This window comes from Balaenoptera borealis, assembly GCF_965194805.1.
Source record: "Balaenoptera borealis genome assembly, chromosome: 11".
Classification (NCBI taxonomy): domain Eukaryota; kingdom Metazoa; phylum Chordata; class Mammalia; order Artiodactyla; family Balaenopteridae; genus Balaenoptera; species Balaenoptera borealis.
In genome coordinates this window covers 99,054,030-99,080,765 of record NC_138868.1, presented here as the reverse complement: position 1 = coordinate 99,080,765, position 26,736 = coordinate 99,054,030, and positions in this window count along the sequence as shown.

The window sequence follows — 26,736 nt, the reverse complement described above, 5'->3', positions numbered from 1 at the left end:
TCCTTTCTCCGCCCCGGGCCTGGCCAGTCCCTCTGTCTGCCCGCAGCATTTCCTGCCCCCAGTCCCTCTTCCCCACCGGCCTCTCACTCTCCCTTTCACCAGCTGCCTTGCCCCCTTTCTCGGTTCACATCTGTTTCTCTCTCATGTCTCTTCACGGCCCCCCACGCCCTCCCTTCTCTCTCCCACCCCGGCTGCCTCTGCCCTTTCATCTCCCCCTTCCCTGGGCCCTCCCCACTGAAGTTGCCGGTTCCAGAGGCCGGAACTTCAAAAGGAGATCAAAGCTGGGCTCCCCCATCAAAGACCAGACTCTCCAGGAGCGCACCCCCCCCCCCCACAGACTGTAACTCTCCCTGACAGGCCAAAGTCCTGCATCCCAGCACCCCGGGAAGCACATTCTCAGCCAGAGCCTGGTGCTGGAAAGGCCATTGTGTTTGATGGAAAGCTCCCAGCACTTGGGATTCAAACAACAAGCTGGAAAACTATAACAGCCAACCCCTTACTGGCTGTGTGACCTTGGGCGAGTCACTGAACCTCTCTGACACATAGCTACATTATGTGTTAAACGGGACTCTAATCTACTTTATAGGATTGTTGAGTGGATTAAAGGAGAGAATGCAGGTGAAATACCTAGTACGATGCCTGTCTTAGAGCTGGCGGTCAGTAAGTTGTTGCTCTTAATACTACTGCTACTACAGTAGCACTCCCAGGGCTGGAAGTGTGTAGAGACCAGGGCAGAGATGTCCAGGGAGTAAGGCCTACTGCTGCCCTGTAGGACAGGAGTCCTAACACCCCCAAGGGGTCACTCGGCACACAGGCTCCGCCTGAACCCAGATCTCTGGGCCTCATCCTCACCAGGATGCACTGGCCACTTGAAAGCCCCCTCCCATCACCCCCACCAGACACTCAGCTCTGTCTCCAGACTGGGCTCTCCTGCCCCGGCGGCCGCTTCTCCCCAAGCCTCTGGCCCGAGTCCTCACCCTCAGCTTCGGCCCAGCCCCACATCCCTCAAGGGGATGGTGGCGTCTAGATGGGGTGGGAGGTGGAGCTGGAAGGCCGAGGCTGCATTTATGAAACTTTTCTTGGCTCCAAACATCAGAGAACTTCAGGAAGACGTGACTTGAGTAAGTCCCTAAACCTCCCGAAGCTTGTTTTCTCATTTGTAAAATAAGGGGTTAGCGGCCTCAAATCCTCCTTTGGCAGCAGGCTCCGCGTGCATTATAATTTTAAAGAACCTAGGAAGTAGAACTCAAGGCCCTCTGAGGCCCCTCCGGACGGGAGACACAGCACAGATCTTCCGTCTGCACTGCTTCCCACAGCCAACAGCCCTGAGCGCTCAGCTCACCAGAGCCTCCACTGGTCCTGCTTTTCCAGGGAGTGACTGAGGCTCCGGAGGTGACGGGACCTGCCTCCAGGCCACACGGCCAGCCCTGGCCTCTCTCAGGCCCCCATTCCTACACCATCTGATGGGAATTATTCTTCTCAGGTTGTAAATGCGCACATGGGAGCTCAGAGCCTAGGTACACAGGCAGGGCTCAACGTTGCTGGCCTGCCCCACCTGCTGGGACCCACTGGACCCTCCCTTGGATGTCTGCCCCCCTTCCAACAAAGCCCGTCCCTGACTCCCTAGTCCCAGGGCTTCAGATGGCAGCACCCCACCCTCCAGATCACCTGCCCCCCGAAACACACTGTGAGGAAAGCAACCTGCTCCTACCTGCTTCGTGGCTCAGCGCCCCCCACACACCCCAGGGCCCCCATAGGACTGTCCGCGCTGATGCAGGTGCTCTGTATCTAAGCTCTCCAGTACACAGCCACTAGCCACGGACTTGGATGTCAGTGTAATCTTATTTTTCATTTTAATTTAAACAGACACACACGGCTAGGGGCTGCCATACTGGACGGCGCAGATAGAGGTGCCCCCAAAATGCCTGGCCTCTGCCCCTCTCCTCCGCAGGCGCGTTCGGCAGTGGAGACTTTGAAGTGTGTCTGTGGAGTGTTTGGGGTGGTGAGGTGGGCAAGGGAAGTTCCTGCCCCCGGGCTCCCCACGCCAGGCCAGCCTCCTCGGTTGAGCCCCGAGTGGCCATGGCCCAGATGCGGCCAGGCACGGGGCACGGTGGGAGGTGGAAGGTGGAGCGATGCCTGGGGAGCAAGTGGCCACCTTACCCGCTACCCCCAGACACACCCCCCGCAAATCCCCGCAGGGGGTGTGCAGCCTGAGCAAGCTCCCAGGCCCTGGTTGGTCTTTCCTCCCCTTCCTGAGGACGGCCTTTTCTCCCAGGACCCCTCACAATCTCACATGTTCTTCCTCCCCTCTAGGCCTGGAGGAGGTGGGAGGCCCAGGCTCACCCCTGGAAGGGGCTTGGGAGCCGAATTGCCAAAGCCTTTTTTTTTTTTTTTTTATAAATTTATTTATTTATTATTGGCTGCATTGGGTCTTCGTTGCTGCGTGCTGGCTTTCTCTAGTTGCGGCGAGCGGGGGCCGCTCTTCGTTGCGGTGCGCAGGCTTCTCATTGCGGTGGCTTCTCTTGTTGCGGAGCACGGGCTCTAGGCACGCGGGCTCAGTAGTTGTGGCTTGTGGGCTCTAGAGCGCAGGCTCAGTAATTGTGGCGCACGGGCTTAGTTGCTCCGTGGCACGTGGGATCTTCTTTGACCAGGGCTCGAACCCGTGTCCCCTGCATTGGCAGGTAGATTCTTAACCACTGTGCCACCAGGGAAGCCCAGCCCAAGTCTTATGTCCAACCTCTTGGGAGGCCAGGAGTTGTGCAGGCCGGGCAGGCCAGGGAGAAGAGGGCCGGGGAGCCTCCCCCAGAGCCGGCCAGGCTCCTCCACTCATTGGCCTCAGCTGTCTTCAGAGGGCAGAATGGAAGCTGCTGCCTCGGCCCCTCCAGCCCAGTCAGACCCTAGGATGTGGGCTGGTGGGGCAGAGCTCCCCCTGCTGGGCAGCCCTGGAAGCGTGCCCCTGCCCCGAGGCACTGCAGCCAGGGAGTCCTCAGCCCCAAGGTGAGCTCCCCCGAGGAAGCCACTGGAGGACTTCAGGTGGGAGTGGGAACAGGATGGAGTGACTGGGGACCCCGAGACATACTGGCCAGGGCTCAGGGTCGTGGGGAGCCAAGTGCAGATCAGTTCAGGATCCCAGCCGCCCCATTGCTACTCACTTCTCGCCCCAGAGAGAACTCCCTTCTCCTCCTTCCTCCCCTCCATTCCTCTAAACCCTCCTCTGCAGCAGGGGGAGGTCAGCCCTGGACAGACCTGAGTTCAGACCCCGCTCTGCCACTTATTTTCGTGTGGCCATGGGTGAGCAGGTTAACTCCCCCCCACCCAACGCTGGAGTAGGGAGAGTAACGACCCCCTCCCACACTGCAGGGAGGAGGGGACGGACTGGGAGGTGCCCAGTGGGCGGCAGACCCCGTTACCACCAGTTCTTTTCCCTGCCCTCCCTCTTCCCCTCCTGTCTTTCCCTGGAGCTCCAGGATGAGACCTGCCGGGCCCCTGGCCCTCCAGAGCTACCCTTTCCTCTGGGAAGACCACTACCTGGAGCTGGCCGCCCACCTGACCACTTCCCCACACCTCTTTTCACTGACCTCCCTGGACTCTGTACCTGCCTCTAATGGCCATCCATGTAGAAGACACTGTCCCCTCTCCCACGCTCACCCCAGCCCCCAGCTGCTGCTCTGGGCCAGCCCGGGACAGAAGCCTCGTCCTGTATGCCAGTCCCCTCCACCCAGACCTACAGAACCCGCAGGCTCCACTTCCCTCGGCACACACGGGGCTTTGCTTTTGTGAGTCTATAGTTGGTTGAATGCATGGAATCTGGGTGAGAGTGAGCGGGCATGCCCGAGTGTGTACCTCTCCCCCGCACCTCACACTCCCCACCCTCTCTCTGATGCTTCCAGACAGAGCCCCAGCCCTGACTGCTCTCCGCCCCCCACCTCCCTGAAGCCAGGCCGGAGACTGCTGCCTCTCCTCTCCTGCTGGGGAGCTGACCGTTAGGGTCACAGGAAGAGGACAATAGAGCTGACCCCATGAGGTGGCTCCGCCAGGTCTCCAGCACCCCACAAATCACCCCCAAACTCAAATAGCAAGTTCCTTCTTCCCACTCCCCACCAGCTCAGGCATTGTAGGCAGGTCACCAAAAAGGTCAAGCCACTCACTCTGCTGGCCGCTCAGAGCTTGGGATATCTATCGGGCCAGGTCCCCTTGCTCACAATCAGGGGAAGAGATCCAGGAAACCTGGGGGCCCCCAAATTATGAGATCCTCCTCCTGCAGGAGCTACACAGCTTCTGTTCCAACCGGGCTCTCCTCTGACTGGGAAAGAGCCGACCCAGGAGGCCAGGGAGAGGCTCCCATCTTCCAGCAACCTCCAACCCTCGGGCCTGGAGCAGAGTGTATCTCCAGAGTGTCAAGTGCCATTGATTGAGAGGGCCCTGGGGGCATCTGGGCTGGGCCTTATAAAGGTGCCATCTGTCCCCCCTACTCACATCTGCCCACAAGCTAGCAGGCCCTGGAGAGCTGGGAGGGGGCAGCGGGGCCTGGCGGTCCCAGTCCCCAGATCACTGGACCGGGACGTGGTCATCTCAGAGTCAGCCTTCTTCTTGCTCCTGGGCCAAAGAATGCAAGGAGGGGACCAGGCTGGCTCTTGTACACAATCATGGATGGAGAGCAAGAGTGGGTCACTGCCAGGGCAGCTCAGGAATGTCCCTATCTCCTGGATAGGATAAATCTTTTCTCCCAGAATTCCCAGTTTCATCTAGGCCCCCCATGGGCTGAAGAGGCTTCAGGGGGCCACCATCTCCCCCACCAAGTCTTCCCTTCTCAAGAGCCCCCTGGGGATCTATTTCTGGGATCAATCAGATTGAGCCCTACCCTGGCAGCGGGTCAGGAAGCTCAGGAGGAGAAATGTCCAGCGGAAGGCAGCCGAAGTGTGTGTAGCTTGTCTGAGAGGCCTGAGATAACCTATCTGGACTTTGACAAGAAAAAACTTATGCTATCATTCTACATTTCCAGCCAGGTGCCCAGCCTCTAGCCCCGCCCGCCCCCCCACCCTGACCTCAGTCCTCATCCCCAAGCCAGGACTGTGGACCCAGCTATGTCTGCAGAGAAGACTGACCATCCCCTCACCACATACAAACTTGTACAGAGAAGGTCATAACCCCGGGAGCACACTGACCCAGCGTAGGTCTGCTAATTTGAGTTCCATTTTTATAAAGCGGGGTGAATCCGTATATCATAGTCACTACACCCTGATTTCAGCAAGGCATTTTTCCAAATGTGGACAAGATAGAGAAATATGGGCTACCTGGTACAGCAAGGTAGGTTCAAAATGTCTGTACATTGGTGCCCTGAGGTTCCAGTGTAGTTTTACAGACTCTCTCTTTTGCTTTGCTTCAGCTCTCATCATTTGTTTGGATGAAGAAAGTGTGCTTATTGAAAACTTATGGGTAAAAGAGGTAGAGTCGAAAGGAACTAGGAATATTCTGTATCATTAAATTTGTCATTGAAAAGGTCTGTAAAAGATAAGAGCTTAGATCAAAACCAAAAAATAAAATTTAACAGAAATGAAAAAAAATTTTTAACAGAGACAAATGTAAAGTCCTTTATTTAGGTTCAGAATTCAGTCACATACATTTAGGTTGAGAGAGTCCTGGTTTATTTGCAGTTCATGTAAACTTCATTGACTACATGTTTAAAATGAGTTAGCAGCTTCTGAGGTTTGCTTAAATTGGTAGATACAACCCAATGCTGTTTAACTTAGCTGTTCAATGACTACACCAATTCCCCCATTGTTTGTTTGTTTGTTCACTTGCTTGCTTGTTTATTTGTTTTATTTTTAAATGTTTTTGCTCTGTTAGCCTCAGTCTTTCCACCCTGCCTTCAACATAGCTTCCCTCACGGTCACAAGATAGCGGCCACAGTTCCAGGCATCACATCTAGGCTCAATTTTCTACTAGAAGAAGAGACCAGCTCTTCTTGTGTCTTTTTAAAAAGGGAGGAAACCTTTCCCAGAAGCCCCTAGCAGGCTTCTCCTCCACCTCATTAGCTAGAATTATGTCATGTACCCATGCCCTTGTCAAAATCATTCATTGGGAAGGGAAATGGGGTGACAGAGAAGAGATACGATTAGGTAACCAAAAGTTCCTGCTCTGATGGCAGCGAACTTTCTATCATTAGAAATGTTCAAGACTGAATAAAACCTAGCAGAGATATAAGAGGAGATTCTGGTAGTGGGTCGGAGTTGGATGTGATGACCTTGAGGTCCTTTCCAGCCTAGAAGATGTCAGTCTTCTATAATTCAATAATTATACATGGCTCACAAGTGTACACACTTCCTCAACCAAGGACCATGTCTCTGGTTGAGATCTCATGAAGTAGACTTTGTGACTGAAAGCAATCTCCACGCCCTAGGGGTGTCCCTCACTTCTCACTGCTCACCCTTCTCTCTCAAAGACCCCCTTCTTTGTCTCCTTCTCTCCATGACCACATCTGGGCACCTCAGAATATCTCAAGAGACTGGAGTAAAGAAACAGACAAAAACAGAACAGGGGCCTATCCCAGCCTCCTGCCCAGGTGTGGGCTCTCGGGGTGCAACCAGGGAGGGAATTAACACCCACAGTAGCAACACATCTGTGGAGCCACTATTGTGTGTAAGACAAAAGGAACCAAAGGAAAACTGTCCGTTCGATTTCTGACTCAAAGAGCTTGCAGTATAATTGGAGGCAGGAGACAGAATACACGACGCAACCAAAAAATAGTCATTCTATTTTCATAAACCACACGTGAAAACCAGCCAGGTTTCTTATATCTAAAGAGAAAAATAGTCATCTAAGATTAGTATTCAGCGACAGAGGATGGAGACCGACAGTAAATGCTCCGGGAACACAGAGAATGAAGAACAGTGTTATAAAAAATAATAGTAGCTGACGATAACAACAACATTGGACATTTCCAAATATGGTAAGACCGTCCCTTGCCTGGAGACCATGACCAGAGGCTGTGCATCCCCACCAGGGAGACTGGGTGCCAGGGAAGATACAGGAGAGGTCCACACCTGCTCCTGCAGATGTGTGCCCACCTCACTTCTGATGAGATTTTTGTACCCTTGCCAAATACAAAATAGGACATTATCATGTGTTTGAAAAATAGCAACTCCCAAATTTTGAAGAGTATCCTAGGTGTTGGGCTCAGTGCTAGGAGCTTTAAGTACATCATCTAATTTGATTCTCAATGATCCAAATGCTCTCTTGAAGCCCCTTTAAGGCTTTGAGAATCACCCTTTCCTTTAGTCTTCAGATAAATATGGTTCCCCTCCCCATGCTCTCCAAGATTCCCGAGAATTGCCAGGACCTGGCATTTTCATGATTCCCTCTCATTCTGATGTCCTCTTCTCTCTCAATCCTGTTCTGCCTCAGTTCTGGAGTTCATGCCTTTTTTGTCTTCTTGTTGATCTACAGAAGGGGGGTACTTAACCAGCGGTGGGGTGGGTGCAGGGAGAATCCAGGAAGGAAGGCTTCCTAAAAGAAATGACAGGTGGGGTGGCTCTGCTTTTTCCTTAATTTTCCCCCAAACATTACTAACATAAGGAGGGACTTAGAACTTTACCGAAAGTTGAGAGTAGCTGGGGAAAAGATGGGCGCTTCTCTAAGCCCAGCAAACAGCTGGAAATTTAAAACCCAGACCTGTTCTTGCAAGTTCCACCTCCCCCAGGCACATCCTCTGAGTCCTCCCTTCAGCCTCTGCCCTCCAGTGCACTGCTAGACCCTCCCCACACCTGCGCCACTTTGGCCCCCTCTTCCCGGATTTCACTCTGTGGGGGTGGGTGAGAGGGCTGGCTGGAGAGCTTTACCTGTCACACTCCAAAGTGCGTCATTTTCCAAAACAAAGATTCCTGTCTGTCTGCCAGCAACTGGCACCATTCTCTAGAACACAAACCAGCTAGAGACACACACTCGATTGGCAACAATCTGCGATACAGTGACCACAGTTACGCAGGGAGAAACCGAGATTAGAGTGGTTATGAAATTTGTCCAAAGTCACAAATGATGGGGATCTCTGGTTTGAACCAGGTCCGTCGGCTCCAGAACCACTCCTTCTAACTCTGGCAGTAATCTTCAAAGAGGCGAGCCTTGAGGGAACCTTGAAGGAAGGGAACGTTCCTGACAGAAAGCAAAAGGCATGAGGCAGAGCCTGAGAACGGCTGAGCTGAGGGGAGTGAGCAGAGGCGAGCCCGGAGGCAGGGAGCCCGGGCGGAGGCTGAAACAGAAGGAGGCCTCCATGCCAGGGTGGGAGCCCCTGGAAAGGAGATAAGGGAGTGGATTGGGAAGCTAATTAGGAGGGGAAAACGTCATGGAAAAGTGGATCAAATCAAACAGGACTGAACTTGGAGGGTGAAAGAGAGAATGGCTCCAAGCATCACGCCCAGATCTCTGACGGATGTTCACTGAGGGGGTGACCACGGTGGGAAGGCAGGGAGGGGCGTTTACAATGCGTTCGGTCAAGCGTGCGCATGTGGAGATGGACGTGCCTCTGAGGCATCCACGCAGAGATGTTCGCACGCTGCTCTGCGTATGGGTTTGCTGCTCCTGAGACAAGCCCACACTGGAGAGGCGGTCATGGGCCTACAGATGGTAATTAAAGCCATGGGAGGATGAGCTCAGGCTGGGAGAAGGTGTGAGAGAGAGGAGGCGAGGACCTTGGACAGAACCCCAGGAGCATCCCCAGGAAAGGGAGGGGCCCAGGGAGAATAACCGGCAAGGAGACCAAGAGACAAGAGGCCAGGCGGTCAGAGGGAGCGGGGAGGACTCATGTCAGGGAATCCGGGGGCGCAGGAGGGGCGGTGGGGGGGCAGGAGGCAGAGGTCCACGTTGTCCAATGCTGCTCCAGAAACATCCTGAGAATGACCATTGGATGGGTTTAGAAACAGGGTGTGGGGTGTTGGAGTGGGGCAGGGGGGACTTCAGAGACCACTGGCGATTCCCTTCAGAGGAATATCACCTGAGAAGTAAAGGAGAGATGAGAACATAAGACAGCAAGATATGGAGGAAAAAGGATAAGATGTTATGAGACGAGACAGGTAGGGGTGAGGGAGAGAGGGTTTGGTTTTGTTTTGCATAAGGAGAGTTGAGCAAGGGTAAATGATGGTGGGAAGGAGCCAGACAGTGGGTGGAGAAGGCTGTAGACAGCAGAAGTGAAGATGCAGATGGAGGCCGACCAGAGACTTCTGAGGCTCGGGGACGGAGAGTCCCACTGGCCTCTCCTAAAGACAGGCTCTGTCAAAAACATCTGAATCCACAGAAATCCACTAGAGATCTGGGCACGAATCCATGGTCCCAGGAGTGTCATAGGAGGAACGGAAATGCTCCTGATGGAACATCCTAACCTCTTGTGAGGCCAGGCTGGCAGAGGAGAGGCAGTGTTCAGGAAATGCAGTTGCACTTTGGGTCCTTCTGGCCTTTGGTGACCAACCCCCCCAACCCTGAGCACAGGGGCCCCAGCAAAGCTCTCTCTGCCCACCCCCCAGGGGCTGTGTGCATGGCCCTTGGACCACCCACTTGAGCTGCCCCTGCCTGTCTGCATGGACTTGGGCTTCAGTATCCCTCTGCACTCTGGGGCTTACTGTGTGCCTGGGTGCAGAGTAAGCTGGCTCCTGGCCCCTTGATTCACAGCTGAGGTGTCCCAGAGGCTTGGTGCCCAAGAACTCAAGTCCTTCCTTGAGCCTGTCCTCCTCACAGCCACCTGGAGATGCCTGCAGACCCAGCTCCTCCAGCCTCCCCTCCATGTCCCCAGACTTGGTTAGTTCCACAGGCAACCCCATTTCTCCGGCACAATTCCAATGGTGGCCCTTTATTGAGCACATGCTACTCATTTATTCATCCGTTTAATGAACACTTATGGAGCACCCCCGTGTACCCCGCGCGTTACGGATTGCTGGGGATCCAACAGTGAACAGGCAGATTCGTCCCTGCCCTTGTGCGGCTTGCAGCCCTCTCCCCTAGTGTTGTGCCTGATACTTGGCTTCCTTTATCCTATTTATTCTTATAGCAACCCTGTGAAATAGACATTACTACCTCCATTTTACCAAAAAAAAAAAAGAAACTGAGGCCCAATGTGGTTAAAAATCAGGCAGCTCGTAGTTGGAGAACCTTGATCTACCACCCTCAGAGGCTCTGTCTCCTCCAAGCAGAGCTGATCCCGAGCTTCTCTGCGTTTGGGGTCTCCCAGTTCCCTTCTTTAGAGCGACTCCTTCCCCTCCTTCCATTTCCTCCCTCCTTCCTTCTCTCCCTTCTCTTGCTCTTCGGAGGAAAGGGTGAGTTGTTTGAGTCCAGAGTCCCAGGTCTAGCTGGCGAACCTGGAGCTAGCAAGTTGTTAGTTTCACTGCTTGGGGCCCACATCCCCTCTTCCCTGAAAAGAGCATGATTATCCCGGCCCTACCCTCTCCAGAAGGCGCTGGGAGGATTAAATGGGGTCAGAGATGTGAAAGTGCTTTCCAAGGCACTCACAGGCAAGGGGTTATTCTTATCAAAACTTTCTCTAAGCGGAAGCCCTGGGATCAGCAAATTACTTGTTAACATGCATTGCAGTCACTGTATTTCCTGTCCCAGGCTGTTTACACTGCAAGCCCTTTGCTAGCTGTGTAATGAAAGGGTTTTCCTCTTCTGAAGGAATTTCAGGTGTCATCTAACAGGGAGCAAAAGGAAGTGGGGGCCTTCCTTACACTTCTGAGATCCCAGCCAAGGAGGGATGAAAAGACAAACATGTATCAAGTATTTATTACCTGCCAGGCTCTGGGCTAAGCACTTTGTCCACAGCACCTTTGTTTATTTCTCACAACCCCTTAAGACTAAAATACTATTTTTACTTTACAGATAAGAAAATTAATTTATCTGAAATTGCAAAGCTTTGAAGTGGTGGATTTAGGACTTGGACCTAGACCTGTCTGATTCCCAAACTCATGCTTTTCCCACTGAGAAAAACCCAATCCTGCCTGAAATCCCTGCTGAAGCCACCTCCTCCAATGCAGCCTCAGCAGTGTCACTCTATGACAATCACTGATTTGCCTCCCTGCCTGCCCTGTACCAGACAACCAGCCCTGTAAGGACACGGACTGTGTTAAATTCATCTTCGTATTCCCAACCATCAGCACAGTTTGCCTGGGCCACGGAAGCTGAATGGTTAATGGTCAAAGAATAACTTCTGTCCTAAAGATAAAATCATGACTCTCACATACAAATATAAAATCAATCTGTATCGAAAATCTTATTTCATTCATTAATTAATGAGGGAACCACTGAGATATTACAACTCGTTCAAAGGAAAACTCAAAAGAACCTCAAATAGGTATGTCTTTGTCTCCTCGGGCTGTCATAACAAAATACCACAGGCTGTGTGGCTTAAACAACAGAAATTTATTTCCCATAGTTTGAAGGCTGGAAGTCCAAAATCAGGATGCCAGCAGGGTCCTTTCTGGTGAGAGCTCTCTTTCTGTCTTGTAGGTGGCTGCCTTCTCACTATGCCCTCAAGTGGCCTTTCCTTGGTATGTGCCTGTGCAGGGAAGGGGGAGAGAGAATGAGGTCTCTGGTATCTCTTCTTATAAGGACACTAATCCTATAGATCAGAGCCCCACCCTATGACCTCACTTAGCCTTAATTACTTCCTTAGAGTCTGCATCTCCAAATACAGCCACACTGGAGGTTGGGCTTCAACATATGAATTGGGGGCGGGGCGGGGGGGGAGGGCCACAAACATTCAGTCCATAACAACATGCAAATAAGGAATGCTGACATGAATTTACAAATAGATGTAAAATGGGTCTATCCACAGGCAATAACCAATTGCATTCCACTGAACACAATTCAATTACATTTTTAAAGACAACAAGCCTTTGCATTATTATCGGTTTTCTACCACTTGCAGAGCTGTAAAATAGCTCAAAGACAATGAAAAGTTGAAAAAAAGAAGAATATGCTAGTCAGGACACCTAATTATCTTTTTGGTCCATTTCAGCCTTTCACAGTGTTTCCCTGTAGAATGAATCAATAAAAGCAGTTGTCTGGGCTGCCACAGGAATTGTCCACTCCCTCAGCCATCCCCTTATTCTGTCTCTCTTGGATTGCATTTTTGCACACGTCTTTTATCACCCTATTTCCACCAGACAAGGGGTGGTCCCACAGCCTGTCCCCTAGGCCTTTCAACTGCCAATCAACTCCCACTCACAGTGACACTAACATCCCAGACTCACAACTACAGCTGCCCGTGGAATATCTCCTTTGTCTAGACTGGAGAAAGTAGGTTGCATCACAATGTACTAAAAGGCAGAGGGCCTCTCACGTCAAACAGCCAACATCAAGGGCACAGGTGGGCTGGGAAGATGAGGGTCCTGCAATGCTTGGATTTCCTAGCCACTCACATTTGCATTGGCCCATGGAAGATCTCCGTAGCCCAGGAAAGAGGTGCATTACACAGTCGTACAGGACAGGGGCATCCCCAGGTCACTCAGGCCCCAAGGGCTCCCTTACCAGCTGGGCACTTTGAGAGGTTTCAGGTCTTTGCCAGAAACAGCACCTGACAGAGGACTGAGAATGTAAGAAAAGACCAGGGATGTGGAGAAGGCTTCCGCTGGAAAATCAATGGAAAGCAAACCCTGGGATGTCTAAATGCCAAGTGGAGCCCAGCTAGCTCATTGAGAAATTCAGCCTTGGCTTCAGAGCCTCTGGAAATCCAACCTTTGCTCTGGGAAAACAATTTCTGATTCCTTTCTCTGCCTTCCTTTTACAAAGGTCAAGTTCTATCTGCAAAATGGAATTTGTGGTGCAAGTCCATGGTGTTTATCACTAGAATAGTCCATGCAAACTGGACAAGGTCCACAACAGCAGTTGACAGCCTCACATCTCTAGCCTGGACTAGCAACAGCCTATAACCAGTTTGCTGGTTAGCTCAGGCTGTTAGCTTAGTCAGCTCAGGCTGTTAGCTTAGTCAGCTCAGGCTGTTACAATGGTGTATCACAGACTGGGTGGCTTACAAACAACAGAAATTTATTTCTTACTATTCAGGAAGCTAGAAGTCAGAGATCAGGGTACTAGCAGGATCGGGTTCTGATGAGACCCTCTTCCAGGTTGCAGACTTCTTATTGTATCTTCAAATAGTGGAAAAGAGAGTGAAAGCACTCCCTTGGGGTCTCCTTTATATAGGCACTAATCCCATTCATGAGGGCTCCATCCTCATGACCTAATTACCTCCCAAAGGCCTAGCCTTCTAACACCATCACATTGGGTGTTAGAATTTCAAATATGGATTCAAGGGGGACACAAACATTCGGTCCATTGCAGTGACCTCCAGTCTCACCCCTCCAGCTCATCTCACAGAGACACCAGAGTCACTTTCTAAATATATTTGGCCTTATCATTTTCCTGCCTAAAACTTTTTGATGGCTTCCAATCACCTATAGGATAAGGCCAGTGATGTTCAAGGCACTCCACAGCCCTGCTCAGTTCCCCATCCTCCTCTCTCATCATCACTTCCTGATCCCCACCTTATGCTCCAGCATCACGAACTCCTAGTAGTTCTCTACTCATCCCAGGGCATTTCTCCAGGCCTTTACTCATGATGTTTCCTCTGCCTGGAATACCCATCTTACATCCTTTCCCTTACCAACTCCTATCCCCCTCGGAGACTTGGTTCAAATGTCCTCCTTTCCCCTCCTCCTACTCTCCCTCCCCCTGTCATGAGCTCTCTGCTCCAACATGCCCTTCACTCCATCACTCCTGTTAGTGTGTCTGCTCCCCCTTCCACTAGACAATGAACTCCTTGACAGCTGGAATCATTTCTTGTACTACGTTAAATAGTCTCCCCCCAAAATTCATGCCCACCCGGAACCTGTGAACATGACATTATTTGGAAATAGGGTCTTTGCAGATGCAATTAGTTAAGATGAGGTCATACTGGAGTAGGATGGATTCTAAATGCAATGTGACTGGTGTCCTTTTAAGAAGAGGGAAATTTGGAAACAGACACCCAAGAGAATGCCATGTGAAGACAGAGACAGACTGGAGTGATGACTCTACAAACCAAGGAGTACCATGCATTGTCAGAAGCCACCAGAAGCTAGGAGAGAGGCATGGAACAGATTTTTCTCTTGAACCTCAGAGGGAACATGACCCTGCTGTCACCTCGATTTGGGGTTCCTAGCCTCCAGAACTGTGAAAGAGTGCATTTCTATTGTTTTAAGCCACCTAGTTGGTGGTACGTTGTTACTGCGGCCCTGGGGAAATAACAGATTTCTTATTAAGGTCCCTAGCATGGTGTTTGGTTCACCAGTATGTGGTCAGTAAATGTTGAAAGAATGAATGAATGAATGAATGAATGATCCTACAGTACTACTATCTGCCTCACTCCCTGGTCTCAAGGAGCAGCCAAGGGAGGGAAGAGGGACTCAGGGCTAGAGGACCCATTCTGACCAAGGGAGGCAGGCTTAGTCAACACATCTTAACTGAGTACTTACCATGTGCAAAGGCTCTACGAGGTATAGTGAATCAGACAGGGCTCCCATGCTGACAGAAATGACCTAAAACCACAGATAATTCAGCCAGTACCCAGGGGTGGATCTGCCTTACAAGGAAGTCTAGGTGACGCCCCCATCAGCGTGGGTGACTGGAGCAGAGCTGCTGAAGGAAGTGAAGATGTGGAGTTTGCAGAGGAGAGGCTTTTAAGGGCAGAGACTCCAAATATGAGACAGACATCGTGGATAAGAAAGATGTATTTCCTGTGGCTGCAAGACCGGATATTTGAAATTCACAGAGAAACAAATTAAGGGTCAGTCTGAGACAGAATTTTCTAATGCAAGGAGAAGGGGACTAACAATGTTGAATGCCTGCTCTGTGCCAAAAAACCAAATCTGATTTATTCATACAATGGAATATTATTCAGCCATAAAAAGGAATGAAGTACTGACACATGGTACAACACAGATGAACCTTGAAAACACGATGCTAAGTGAAAGAAGCCATGCAAAAGGCCACATGTTATATGATTCCATTTAAATAAAATAGGCAGAATAGGCAAATCTACAGAAATGGAAAGTTGATTAGTGATTGCCTAGGAATAGAGGTGTTGAGGGGATATAGAGAGTGACTGCCAATGGGTACCAGGTTTCCTTCTTTTTGGGGTGATAAAAATGTTCTAAAATTGATTGTGGTGATGGCTCAGCAATTCTGCGAAATTACTAAAAATCACTGAATTGTATACTTGAAAATATTGAATTTTTTGGTATGTGAATTATGTGTCAGTTTAAAAAAAATAAGCCATTAAAAACCATTAAGCCATGGTTTTAAGCTGGGAAGTGATATTTTTCATCTGCATTTTAGAAAGAAGGTGCTCTGGCCATGGGGTAGAAAACAAAGTGAAGCAGAGAAGTCCTGATAGTTCTGAGGCTGTTACAGAGTCTTGGTGAGAGATAATGGTGACCCAAACAAAGGAAGTAGCAGTGCAGATGGTGAGGAACGGTCAGATCCAAGAAGTATTTAGGATGGATGTAGCAGGTTTAAACATATAGTCATAACTGAGATATGCAGAAGTGTGAATTTCTTTATCTCTCTATAACTGAATTCAACTTCGTTCTTGCGGTGGTTTTTAAAATGTCCTCAAAATATCTTGACAGTCATTTCTTCAGAAGGTGGAGTCTAATTCCCCCCTCCTTGAACGTGGACCAAATGTAGTGACTCACTTCTAACTAATAGAATGTGGCAGGAGCGAGGCTAAATAACTTCCAAAGCAAGATAATAAAAAGATCTCGATCTCTCTCTCTCTCTCTCTCTCTCTGTCTCTCACTGCTCACTCTGGGGAAAGGCAGCACCATGCCATGAGGACACTAAAGTATCCCTGTGAAGAGCCCCACGTGGACAGGAACGAACCCTCCCATCATCAGCCAGCACCAACTTGCCAGCTGTGCGAGTGCATCATCTTAGAAGCAGATCCTCAGACCCAGTGAAGCCCTCAGATAACTGCAGTCCTGAGCCTTCGGGTTTTCTAGCTGTGGCCACACGGAGCAGAGACATGCTGTCATTGCTGTGTCTCCACTGAGTCCCTGACCCACTGAAACTTGTGAGAGAGAATAAAAGTGATTTCTGTTCTAAGCCCCTAAGTTTTGAGATCATTTGTTATGCAGCAATACATAACCAATACGGTTCTGAAGCCCAATGTCTACTGAGAGCAAAGAAGTTTTCACCTTGCCAAGTTAAGGTAATTGAGTCACTTCCCTTTGAAAACTTAAGTCTCTTTGGGGTCAACACGCAGCAGATTCCAGATTCAAACTCCCTATCAGGGCTTCCGGTTTTCTCTACTCTTGCCTCCTCCCCAGGACGCCTCGTACATGGCAGGGGTTTAATGTAACATCATGGCCCTGAGCAAGGGCTCCCGTATCCTCCCCTGAGGGCTAGCTTGTCCTCTGTGGTCCTTGGGCATTGATTTCTGCCTTTGCTGCATCTGCCACTGAAGTGGCTATGGGCCAGGTGACCTGCGTGATCTGTTCCCCGGATGAGGCCACTCTATATAGTTGTACAGAGCTTCGTCCAGGAGGTCTGCCAAGGGGGTGAATGGGAACTGAAATCCCAGGAGGAGGAATTTTGTTTCAGTTTCTGGAATTCATCCTCCCCAAACTGAAACAAGATATTAAAGTTTTAATAGAGGCAAGATCCAGCCCAGCTCTTACACAACCTTGTCTCACTCACCACACTGTAATCCCAACCCTTGTTCCAATAAAACTTTACTTATAAAACCAGGCAGCCATGATTGCCAATTTGATTTTTTTTTTTTAAGTGCTACAGTAAAATAATATTTATCTTGATTATTGGGTTGCTCCCCTCCTGCTAGCCCTGACTTGTCCCACCAGCCCTCATCTCTCAGATTGGGGGCCACTCTGGATTTCCTTGTTTCCAGCCACAGGCCAGGAACCAAAAGGGTAGCAGGGGAAGGCTGCCACCAGAGGCAGTATCTCAGGCCTCTCCCTTACGCTCTGCAGCGGCCACCCGCTGCTAGTGCAGGACATTCTGGGAGTTCCAGAGGGAAGCAGGGCACAAATTGCCTTGGGCTTGGCAGACTCCCTGGGTGGTCTCCATCACCCCCTGGAGTTCTGGTCTCTAAGAGAAAACTGAGGGTGGGGAGGACAGAGAAAACGCCCATCAAAACTCCAGCTCTCTGCCTCTTTGGGCGCCCCAGCTTCCCAAGGAGGAGCACCTCCACGTGTGGTACAGCAACTACCCTCAAGCCCCTAATCTGTGGTTACTGTTTTTTCATTCATACATTCATTTAGCCATTTATTTCACAGTCAACCCTCGATCTCAACTATGTGCCAAGCATTTGCTAGATTCTAGAGATACAGAGAAAAATTCCAGTACTCGTGGGTCGAACAATAAGAGGGACCAACATTTACAATTATTAAAGTCATGCATGTAGGGACTTCCCTGGTGGCGCAGTGGTTAAGAATCTGCCTGCCAATGCAAGGGACACGGGTTCAGGCCCTGGTCTGGGAAGATCCCACATGCCGCGGAGCAACTAAGCCTGTGCGCCACAACTACTGAGCGTGAGCTCTAGAGCCCACGTGCCACAACTACTGAGCCCACGTGCCACAACTACTGAAGCCTGCACGCCTAGAGCCCATGCTCCGCAACAAGAGAAGCCACGACAATGAGAAGCCCGTGCACTGCAACAAAGTGTAGCCCCTGCTCACCACAACTAGAGAAAGCCTGCGCACAGCAACGAAGACCCAACACAGCCAAAAATAATAAATAAATAAATAAATAATTTTTTTTGAAGTCATGCATGTAAAGTGCAAAAGTCACTTTATAAGTGCGCTCAGGTTTAGTTGTAGCAGGGAAGAGAAAGTGATTACCTCTCCCCAGAAGCCTCAGGACAAGGGAGGTTGGATCTCCCCAAGCTGACAAAGAACCTTGGAGGAGTAGCAGTAGTAGAAATAGAAGTAACAGGATTGATTTAAAGAGAGAGAGAGAGAGGCATGTTATAGGGCATAGTATTAGGCAATTGACATGAGTTCATCTGTCACCTGGGGACAATTGCAATACCCTTTTATGAGGTTGTTAAGAGCATTAAATGAGATACATCAAACACTCGCACAATGCCTAGCACACAGTAAGCGACTGTGTAAGCACAACGTTAACTACTATTAGCCATTCAATCTTCAGTCTAATATGAGAAGCACTGCATGAGAATAAAAGTTTAGTTGCATGCATACACTTTCGAACATGGAGAAGGTTAATTCAATCAACAGTTAAGCATCTACAACATCCCTAGATACGCTGTGGTTAACTTTTAAAAATTCAATGACCAATCCTGAGTTTAAGCTAAGCCTTTCTGGAGTTTAAAGCTAAATGGTTTCTCTCTTAAGCTCAAGATCTTGCCAATCAAAATCGCTTTGCTCATAGACTATTGTTACCTGCGTCTGAAAAATCCATTCGGCAACTCAGTTGATGTCTTTGTTCTAGGCTGTAGCCACCCTCCCCAGAGGCATCGATGCCACTGACTCAGTGGGTGCAGGCTACCCAGTGTAGGGGAGCAAAACCTGCCATCCCAAAGTGTCTCTTTGGCCTGTGGATTCTTTCAAGCTGAAACAATCAAGGCCCAAAAGACTCAGATAGGAACCTTGACCTTCTCCCTAACTGCCTGAAGGATTTAGATGGAGGGCCTGTTACAGGAATAGGGATATCACCAGAGAAGTCGGGGTTGGGGTTGCGGCCGGCCGGGGAGACAGAGATCAGAGACCACTCTGTGTCCTATTGTCTCTGCAGGGCCCAGCGAACATTTGTTTACCAAACATTTGCTTTTCCATTTCCTTGTGAATTCCCTTCCTCTCCTTTGAAGTCCCAAACCACTACCCCCAACATCCTCTTTTGTCTTTAGCTGAAGACAGTATTTAAGGTGAGGGTTTCAGCCATTTTGGTGAGTCACTCAGTTTTTCTGGGTCTCTCGCATGTATACATGTTATTAAAATTTTGCTTTATTTTCTCCTGTTAATCTGTCTCACGTCAATTTAATTCTTAAAACAGCCAGAAACCTAGATGGGTAGAGGAAAAAATCTTCCTCCCCCCCACCGGCAATAGGACACACTGGTCTAATATTTCAAAACCATTATTCAGCCCCTTAGGAAACTGGCAAGATTTAGGGATGAGGCTTGGTTAGATAAGGGGTGAGAGAAGGCTTAGACCCAAGGGGCTTAATTTACAGAAAGGTTTGTCTTTGAGGGGACTTTTTTGTTCCTCCCAGGAGGGAATAAGACATCCTGCTAAACTATTCCACTCTGTGGGAGCTGGGAGAGCATATATAATATTTACTGAGGCACCTACTCTGTGCCAGGCTCTGTTCAAAGGGGTCCCCCCGAGGACTGGGACAGTTCTGCTTCTGTGACTTCCACCTAAGGCACTTCATGGGGATCTCATGGGGGTAGAATTGTCCCGGCTCTTGGGAGGTTAGAGTGATGTTATCATGTGATTGGGAATTTAGAAAAGTGAGCCTATACTTCCACCAGGATTCCTAGCGTTCGAAACCTGCCCTTTGGACACTGATTCTGCTATTTGTGTTTTCTATTCCTATTTTCTATCTTTCGAATATAGTGAAATTTGAAAACACCAGCCTGTTTTTGGCCATGTTCAGAGAACCAAAGAAAGGATTTAATTTCAGCCTGAGCTGAAGTTAAAAAAGAAAAGCTGTCCTCTCTCTCTTGAGGGAGGTGGGGAGGGGGCTGGTCCCCAAGGGGATGTGACGTCCCAGGGAGGACTCTCAGCTACTGGGGAGGCCTTGGGAGATGGAGAGAGGCTGGGCTCCCGATTCCCCTGGTGTCCCTGTCACCCCATCCCGAGCGGTTCGGCTGTTGTTCCCTTCCTGCCCTGGGGGATCCATGAGAGCCCCTTCCCTGCCCTCTCAGTATCTCCCTTGTCACTTGAGCTAGTCTGAGAGGCTTTCTTTCTGTTACTTGCCAGTCACCATCTTAGCTCAAAGGGGTGATTCTAAGAGTGAGAATTATTCTGGGCTAAGAGAGAAAACTACCCACCCAAAAAAAAACCGCCCTCAGAAGCTCCTGATCCTGTCTTCCACACAGCAGGCCACTTAGGCCTTTGTTCGTTCCACAAATATCTATTAAGTGCTTACTGTGTGCCAGGCACCAGGGATAAGAATGAATAAATAAAGACACAGCTCCTGCCTTGAGGAGCTCCCTTCTGACGGGGATGCAGATGAGTAAAAGGGCCGGGTGAGCGTCACAGGAGTAAGCAGCAAGAGCCCCAGTTCTGGAATTCCCTCCTCGGAGGACCAGTTAGGCCCGTTAAAATTAACTCCACCAATTAAAGGCATGGTTAGAAGACAATGCTGCCTGTCTTCCTCTTTATTTTTAATTGCAGGGCCTGGCCTAAAGTTGTCAAACCATTTATAATTAGAGCAGAGCTTGTGAGCAGGAAGCCTGGATCGGGGAAGAGAAGAAGGGGTGGAGAAGACAGGGGTTCCCTGCCCAGCACCCCTCCTCCACCCCGTCCTCTGGGCCTGGCCCCGGGGTCTCTCTGCCTCCCGGACCGTGACCACCTACTGCTCCACTAAGGGACTGGGTGGCTGGGGGGGCACTCTCCCCTCTGGGCGCACATCCTGATTATAGTCATTAAGAAGTCACCCTGAGCGATGGGAAGACCAGTGGGTACATCCGTGGCCCAGAAGGCGGGAGGCGGCGGCAGGGTGAAGCAGGACCAGCTGGGACTGGAGCACAGACGCCTGGAGAAAGAGAAGCGGGTGAGGCTTCTCTCCTGCCCTCTCCCTGCAGGGAGTCATCCATCTCACCCATAGAACAGCCCACACTGGCACAGCACAAACTGTGAGAGAGGGCCAGCCCAGGGCACGGGGCTCCAGACAAAGGCGGTGCCCCTCGATCAGCCTCGGGGTACCAGCTCCGCTTCACAGCACCCTGCACCCACGACGAGCAGCAGGGCCGAGTCAGGGCGCTCTTCCCATAGGCCAGGGCCAGGGAAACGGCTGGGCGGAAAAGACCAGAGTAAACCTGCTCCCTAGACACAGAGAGTCCATGAACTTGACTTGGTCAGACCTGGGCTCCCACCTCCACCCTCTGCTCAGATCCAGAGAGACGGGGCCCCTCTTCCCGTCGTTCAGGGAAGCTCCAGGCAAACACAGAGGGTGATCCGGGGTGGCCCAGACCCCTGAGTTCCCAGCCCCGCTGTCTACCTAGGCCAAAGATAGGGAGGCGGGAGACCCATCAGGCTGTGAGGCACCCAGCGCCAAGGCCTCCATCTCACCAGGCAGGACCCAGGCTCCAAATGCCCCCACCTCCCACCCTCCCCTTTCCAAGGTAGGGACCAGGGGAACCTGGAGCCAGCCAACCTCCTCTCTCTCCATCTCCCACCCAGCCTGCAGTGACAGTGCTACTCTGGACTCAGTCCTATGTTCCTGGAAAGCATCCACGGTTCAGGAATCCCCTGCCCTTTCATGTTCCAGGAAAAGGCTCACTGCAGAGAACCACACTTCCCCAGATGACTTAGATCCGACGCGAAGATGACTCGCTTGTTCACCTGTGACAGTGCCAGAGACCCTGCAAATGCCCACTCTCTGTCTGTGAGAGATGATAGCCCAACCATCTGTCCCCACTGGCCAGTCTGGATGAAATGCCCACTAACTTGACCAAACTTCAGTCAGGCTGCTCTCTCCTGAACTTTGACCCACCCCCCCCGCCTGAGCCTGCGCATAGGACTCAAAACAACCCCTCCTTAACGACCCCTCCCAGGACTCCGCTGACTGCAGGGAAAAGTGTTCCCTGATCAACTGTCCCTTCAGGCCACCTGCTCATCCCACCCCCGACCCCAGACACCTGATTTCTTCTAGCCTTGTTTACTTTTCTCTGTTAAAAAAAAAAAAAAAAAGCCCTTTTTGTCTTATCTTTGAGATGCTGACGTCCTGTAGCAATTGTCTTTTTGAATAAAATCTCTTCCTCACCTAAATCCAATTTGTTCTTTATTCGACACCAGCCCAGGAACAAAGACCCTTCCCACTTGAAATCGCCTCTCACAGGCCAGCCACCTCAGTGACCTCCACGTGACTTTTGTGCCTTACCAGCTCTGCAGGTCACCCGGTTACCAGTTAACGGGTGGGAACTCCCCTTTCTCTGCTCCCAACTAGCTTCAGGATTGTCTGGTCAAAGGCTTTCTGGTTAGTAACGAAAGCAAGCATATCTTAGACGTTGATTATGTGCTGACCACTGTGCTAAGTACTTCACAGGCATTTTCTTGACCCTTGTGAGCTGGGCACTATTACTGCCCCCACTTCTCAGATACGGAAATACACGTTCAGAGATGTGTGTAGAAAATAGAGTACAGGAATGAGGACAGAACCATTCAGCCACAGGAGGGCAGACTCATGGGTACACCCCACGAGCCTTAAAATATCATCGTTTTCTCCTTGCCTTAGAGGTTTCGTTCTGAGGATTAAATAGCTGAATATACACCACGCTTAGAACAGTGTCTGGCACACCATAGGTGCTATATAAATACTAGCTATTGCTATTAGTATTCCTAATATGATGATAATGGTAATGTCATTTTGTCCAAAGGGTTGGACAGTGCTGGGTTAAGTAACTTGCCCAAAGTCATACAACTAAAATGTATCTACTTCTAATGTGCTATATGATTTACTTCTATATAACCCCACTACTTACTTATCATGTTCAGTGCTTATTGGCTCCACAACTAGAATGTGAGCTCCCCAAGGGCAGAGATCTCTATTTTGTTCACTGCTATATGTACACCTAATGCTTAGAACTGGGTCCAAAACACAGAGAGTGCTCAATAAATATTGCCGAATCAATGAATGAATGAATGAATTCCAAAGCTTGTGCTCCCAATGATTATGCTCTAAGGCAGCCTTCTGATCCTAGACCTGCAGCCTCCTTTTAAAGTCCGTCTAAACAATTCCTGATCCAGAAGGTAAAAAGCAAACAGAAAACAAAAAACCAAAAAACAAACCAAAAAAACACTCAGTCCCCCTAGCCCCCTTAATAATAATTCCTTTACTTAGGTATGAGATTTGTGGGTTTCCAGAAACCTTTCACATGCATCACCTGGTTTTATTATCCATAGACGTTTTTATTATCTCCAGTCTACAGAAGGAGAAAATGAGATCCAGAGAGGGGACCTGACCTATCAGCCCGACCCTCACCCCCGGGTTCCCGGTCCCCGCCCCCGCGAGCCGCCAAGCCGGTGAGCATCCCGGCTTCCTTTCTACTCTGCTAATTATCCTTTTAACTCGCGCTGGCGTATTTTCGCGGCGCGATCTGCGGGTTTATTTTTATCTACCTCTCCGTAATGGTATCGGGCGGTTACTCAGGGAAGCTCCCGGCTCTGAGCGGCTCCCCAATTTACAATTGCAATTATGGTCTCCGACAGAAACACATGCAGCTGGCGTCAATTTTAAGCAATATTTTGATCATAATAATTAAAAAAGTAACTTATGGCATGCACGCATTAGATAAATTAACGTTCTTCCAAGGCTCTGCTGAAAGGCGTGCATGGGAGAAAGGAGTGAAAAAGAAATGGTGCTCCCGATCTCTCAGGGGCAGGGGGAGTCCCTCTCCAGCACGGCTCACTCTCCAGCTGGCCCGGCTCGCAAATTAACTTCGAGTTTAATATCTGCATGCCCTTCAAGTTGAATGCTACCTGTCCCCGCCCGCACCCCCCCCCCCACCGCCCACCGACACACGCGTGAAATTGACGGTTATTAAGGTATTTGGATATAAACAAGCACATCTTCTTGTCACTGCTACCCAGGCAGGTGACAGGCAGCTGAAAGGATGTTCGCATCTCTCTCCAACTGGATGTTCAAGACCCAAATGAGAGCAAGACCTGAGGGTTGGGGGCTGGGATGGGAAACGGCAAGGACTTCTGAAGGCCCTCTTTCCCAGAGCCCAACACACAGAGCACATACAGGCACTGCGTGGATATATACAGACCTGGACGCTTGCACTCATTCATACCCAGGTAACCACACGCGCACACACACACGCTCACACACGTCTACCTGCCCCAGACACAGGACTCATAACCACACACACACACCCTCACACCTCCAGCCATATCCACAAATTCACATGTTACTCACACTCACATACATCTGCCCTCTTACACATGACCCATGATTATCACAAAACACTTCCATCCACATACAAGCTCACACGCATGCACACACACACACAGGCACCCCCATTCACAAATGTACCTGCTCCCAGGCACACGACTCACAACCACAGACATCCCCACGCCTCCACCCACAGCACACACGCAGACATGAACACACACACGTCTGAACGCATACCTTGATTTACAGGCATTGTGTACACAACTCTCTGCTCACAGGCACACGATTCATAATCACAAACAAGGCCTGCACACAGTCACACGATGAAACTCAAACATGCATGCATACATGCACACACATGGATACACACACTCCCTCACACACACGCCCCTCTCACTGCAAAGGCAGGGCACCCCCTGCCCCAACTTGAAGGCCAGGCTATAAGGCAGCAACAGCAGCTTTTCAACTTTTGAGGGGTCCCCAGGTTGGCTGCTCCCTACAGAGAAAAACAGACAGATGCAAAACCTTTGCACACCAATGCAAGGACCTATATCCTTTCTGAAACCCACCCCGAGTCCCCAGCTTAAGCCCCCTGATGTGAGGGTCCCAGGCCATCCTGTTCTTACCCTCATTAGGGTGAATACAGAAATGGCTGTGGGTAGAGGAGGGGAAGGGGAAGTCCCATTCGTCATCTTTCGGGAACAGTTTACTTTTTAAAAACATGATGATCATCACTACTTTTGGTAAATGGAAAAAAAAAATCTGCCTTTTTCATACTAATAAGATGTTTTAATTTTGAAAAAGTACTGCTCCTGTCCCCTACCTCCTAGGCCTGAAGGCACAGGACCTTCAACACGGCAGAGCTGAGCTTATTTCTAAGTGTCTGAGTCAGATGCTTGGATTCAGATCCTGGCTCCACACCACTCACTGATGAAACGACCTTGGAAAGTGCTCAATTTCAGTGTCTTCAATGGTACCTCGCCTACTTCACGGAGCTGCGCCAGGACCAAATGAGAGGAGGAGCTGAGCGCAGCGCCTGGCACGGAGTGTGAGCCCAGTACATCTCATTTGCTGTTGTTTTTGTTACTAACGTCATCTTGAGGCCCGAGCTCTCTCCCATCTGTGCTTGCCGCTTCCTTCTCTCGTCACCTTGCCCGACTTCTCTTTCTCTGCCTCTCCTGCCCCTTCCCCGGGGATGTTCAGCCCCCTGGATCTTCTTCTCCTGTCCCCTCACACACCTCCTTCAGAGGCAACATCCACTCCCATCACCTACCACGGTGGAAAAACGATGGAATCTGAAGGCAAAAGATGGGAGTTTTGATCGTGTGCCCATGGGGTAAGTCACTTAACCTCTTGGGAGCCTCCGCTTCCCCACTGCTAAAACGGGGATAGTGATGCCTGCCTTCCCCATCTCACAGGGCTGAACAAGGCTGAGTCTGAGAAAGTGCTTTGAGGTTGGGAAGCCCTAGAAACACGTCAGGTGTCACAGTGGGCTTTGTCCCATCACCTGGGAACGCTCCTCTAGCACTTCAGTTCCTCCTCTCCCAACCCCCAATAAGTCCTTCCTACTTGCAGGCCAGTCCCTCTGCCACAGCACACTTCCAAAACCCACCCTAGATCCCTCCACCGCTCCCCTCCTGCGCCCATATCTCTCCCCATGACTCCATCCTCTCACACCCAGCCTTCATCACCTGGGCTCCTCCCTCCACCCCCTTTCCTCCAGTCACCACAAGTTCTTCTCTTTCAACTTTCAAACTTTCTTTCTTCCTTTCCCTCCTTCCATCTCCACCGCCACCACTCGAGCCCATCACTGGTTTTCTGCAAAGTCATTGGCTGGTTTCCTGCCTCCAGCTTCTCCTATGGCCCCATCCTGCTCATGGCCGGGACGTTCACCCTCTTCAGGCACCAGAAGCAATACCCAGTCGCTCCAGCCGCCCCCCCAGGTAACGTCCCTCTGCTTGGCTTTCAGTCTCCCTCACAATCCACCTCATTTTCCACCTGTGAGTCAAGTACCGGCGGGCATTTCACCCCATTAGAGCAAAGAACCTACTAAACACACCTCCATCATAGCCCCCCTGAGCCCTTGCTCTGGCCACCCCGTCCTCCCTTCCTGCTTCCCCCTGCCCATATAACTCCTCTCTACACACAATACCCAGCTAAAGGAACCCCCCTCCCAGAACCTTCTATGGCAGCTCCAGCCCTCAGAAATCCCTGGCCTGGGGTTTTTCCTTTAAAACATTTTTATTATGAGAGATTAAAGACATACAAAAATGTATACTACTGTAACAAAATGCATGCACCCAATTTTTTTTTTTTTTAGTTTTATGTTCTTTATTTTATCAATGTTATACATGCACATAGTTTGAAGAGTGATAGAATTCTACCAGGTCTGGTATTAAAAACAAAACAAAACACAACAATCTCGTGCTTTCTAACCTACCCACCACCCCCAGCCCTGCCCCCGCCCAGGAGGAGGCAACCACTCTCTAGAGGCAACTACTTTCAATGCTTTTAGCTGATTCTTTTGATATTTACCTCCACATCTTTTTAAAAATGTGCTTATATTGCTATTTCTTTGTTTTTCCATTTGGGGCATTACCTGTTGACTTTCCACCATGTAG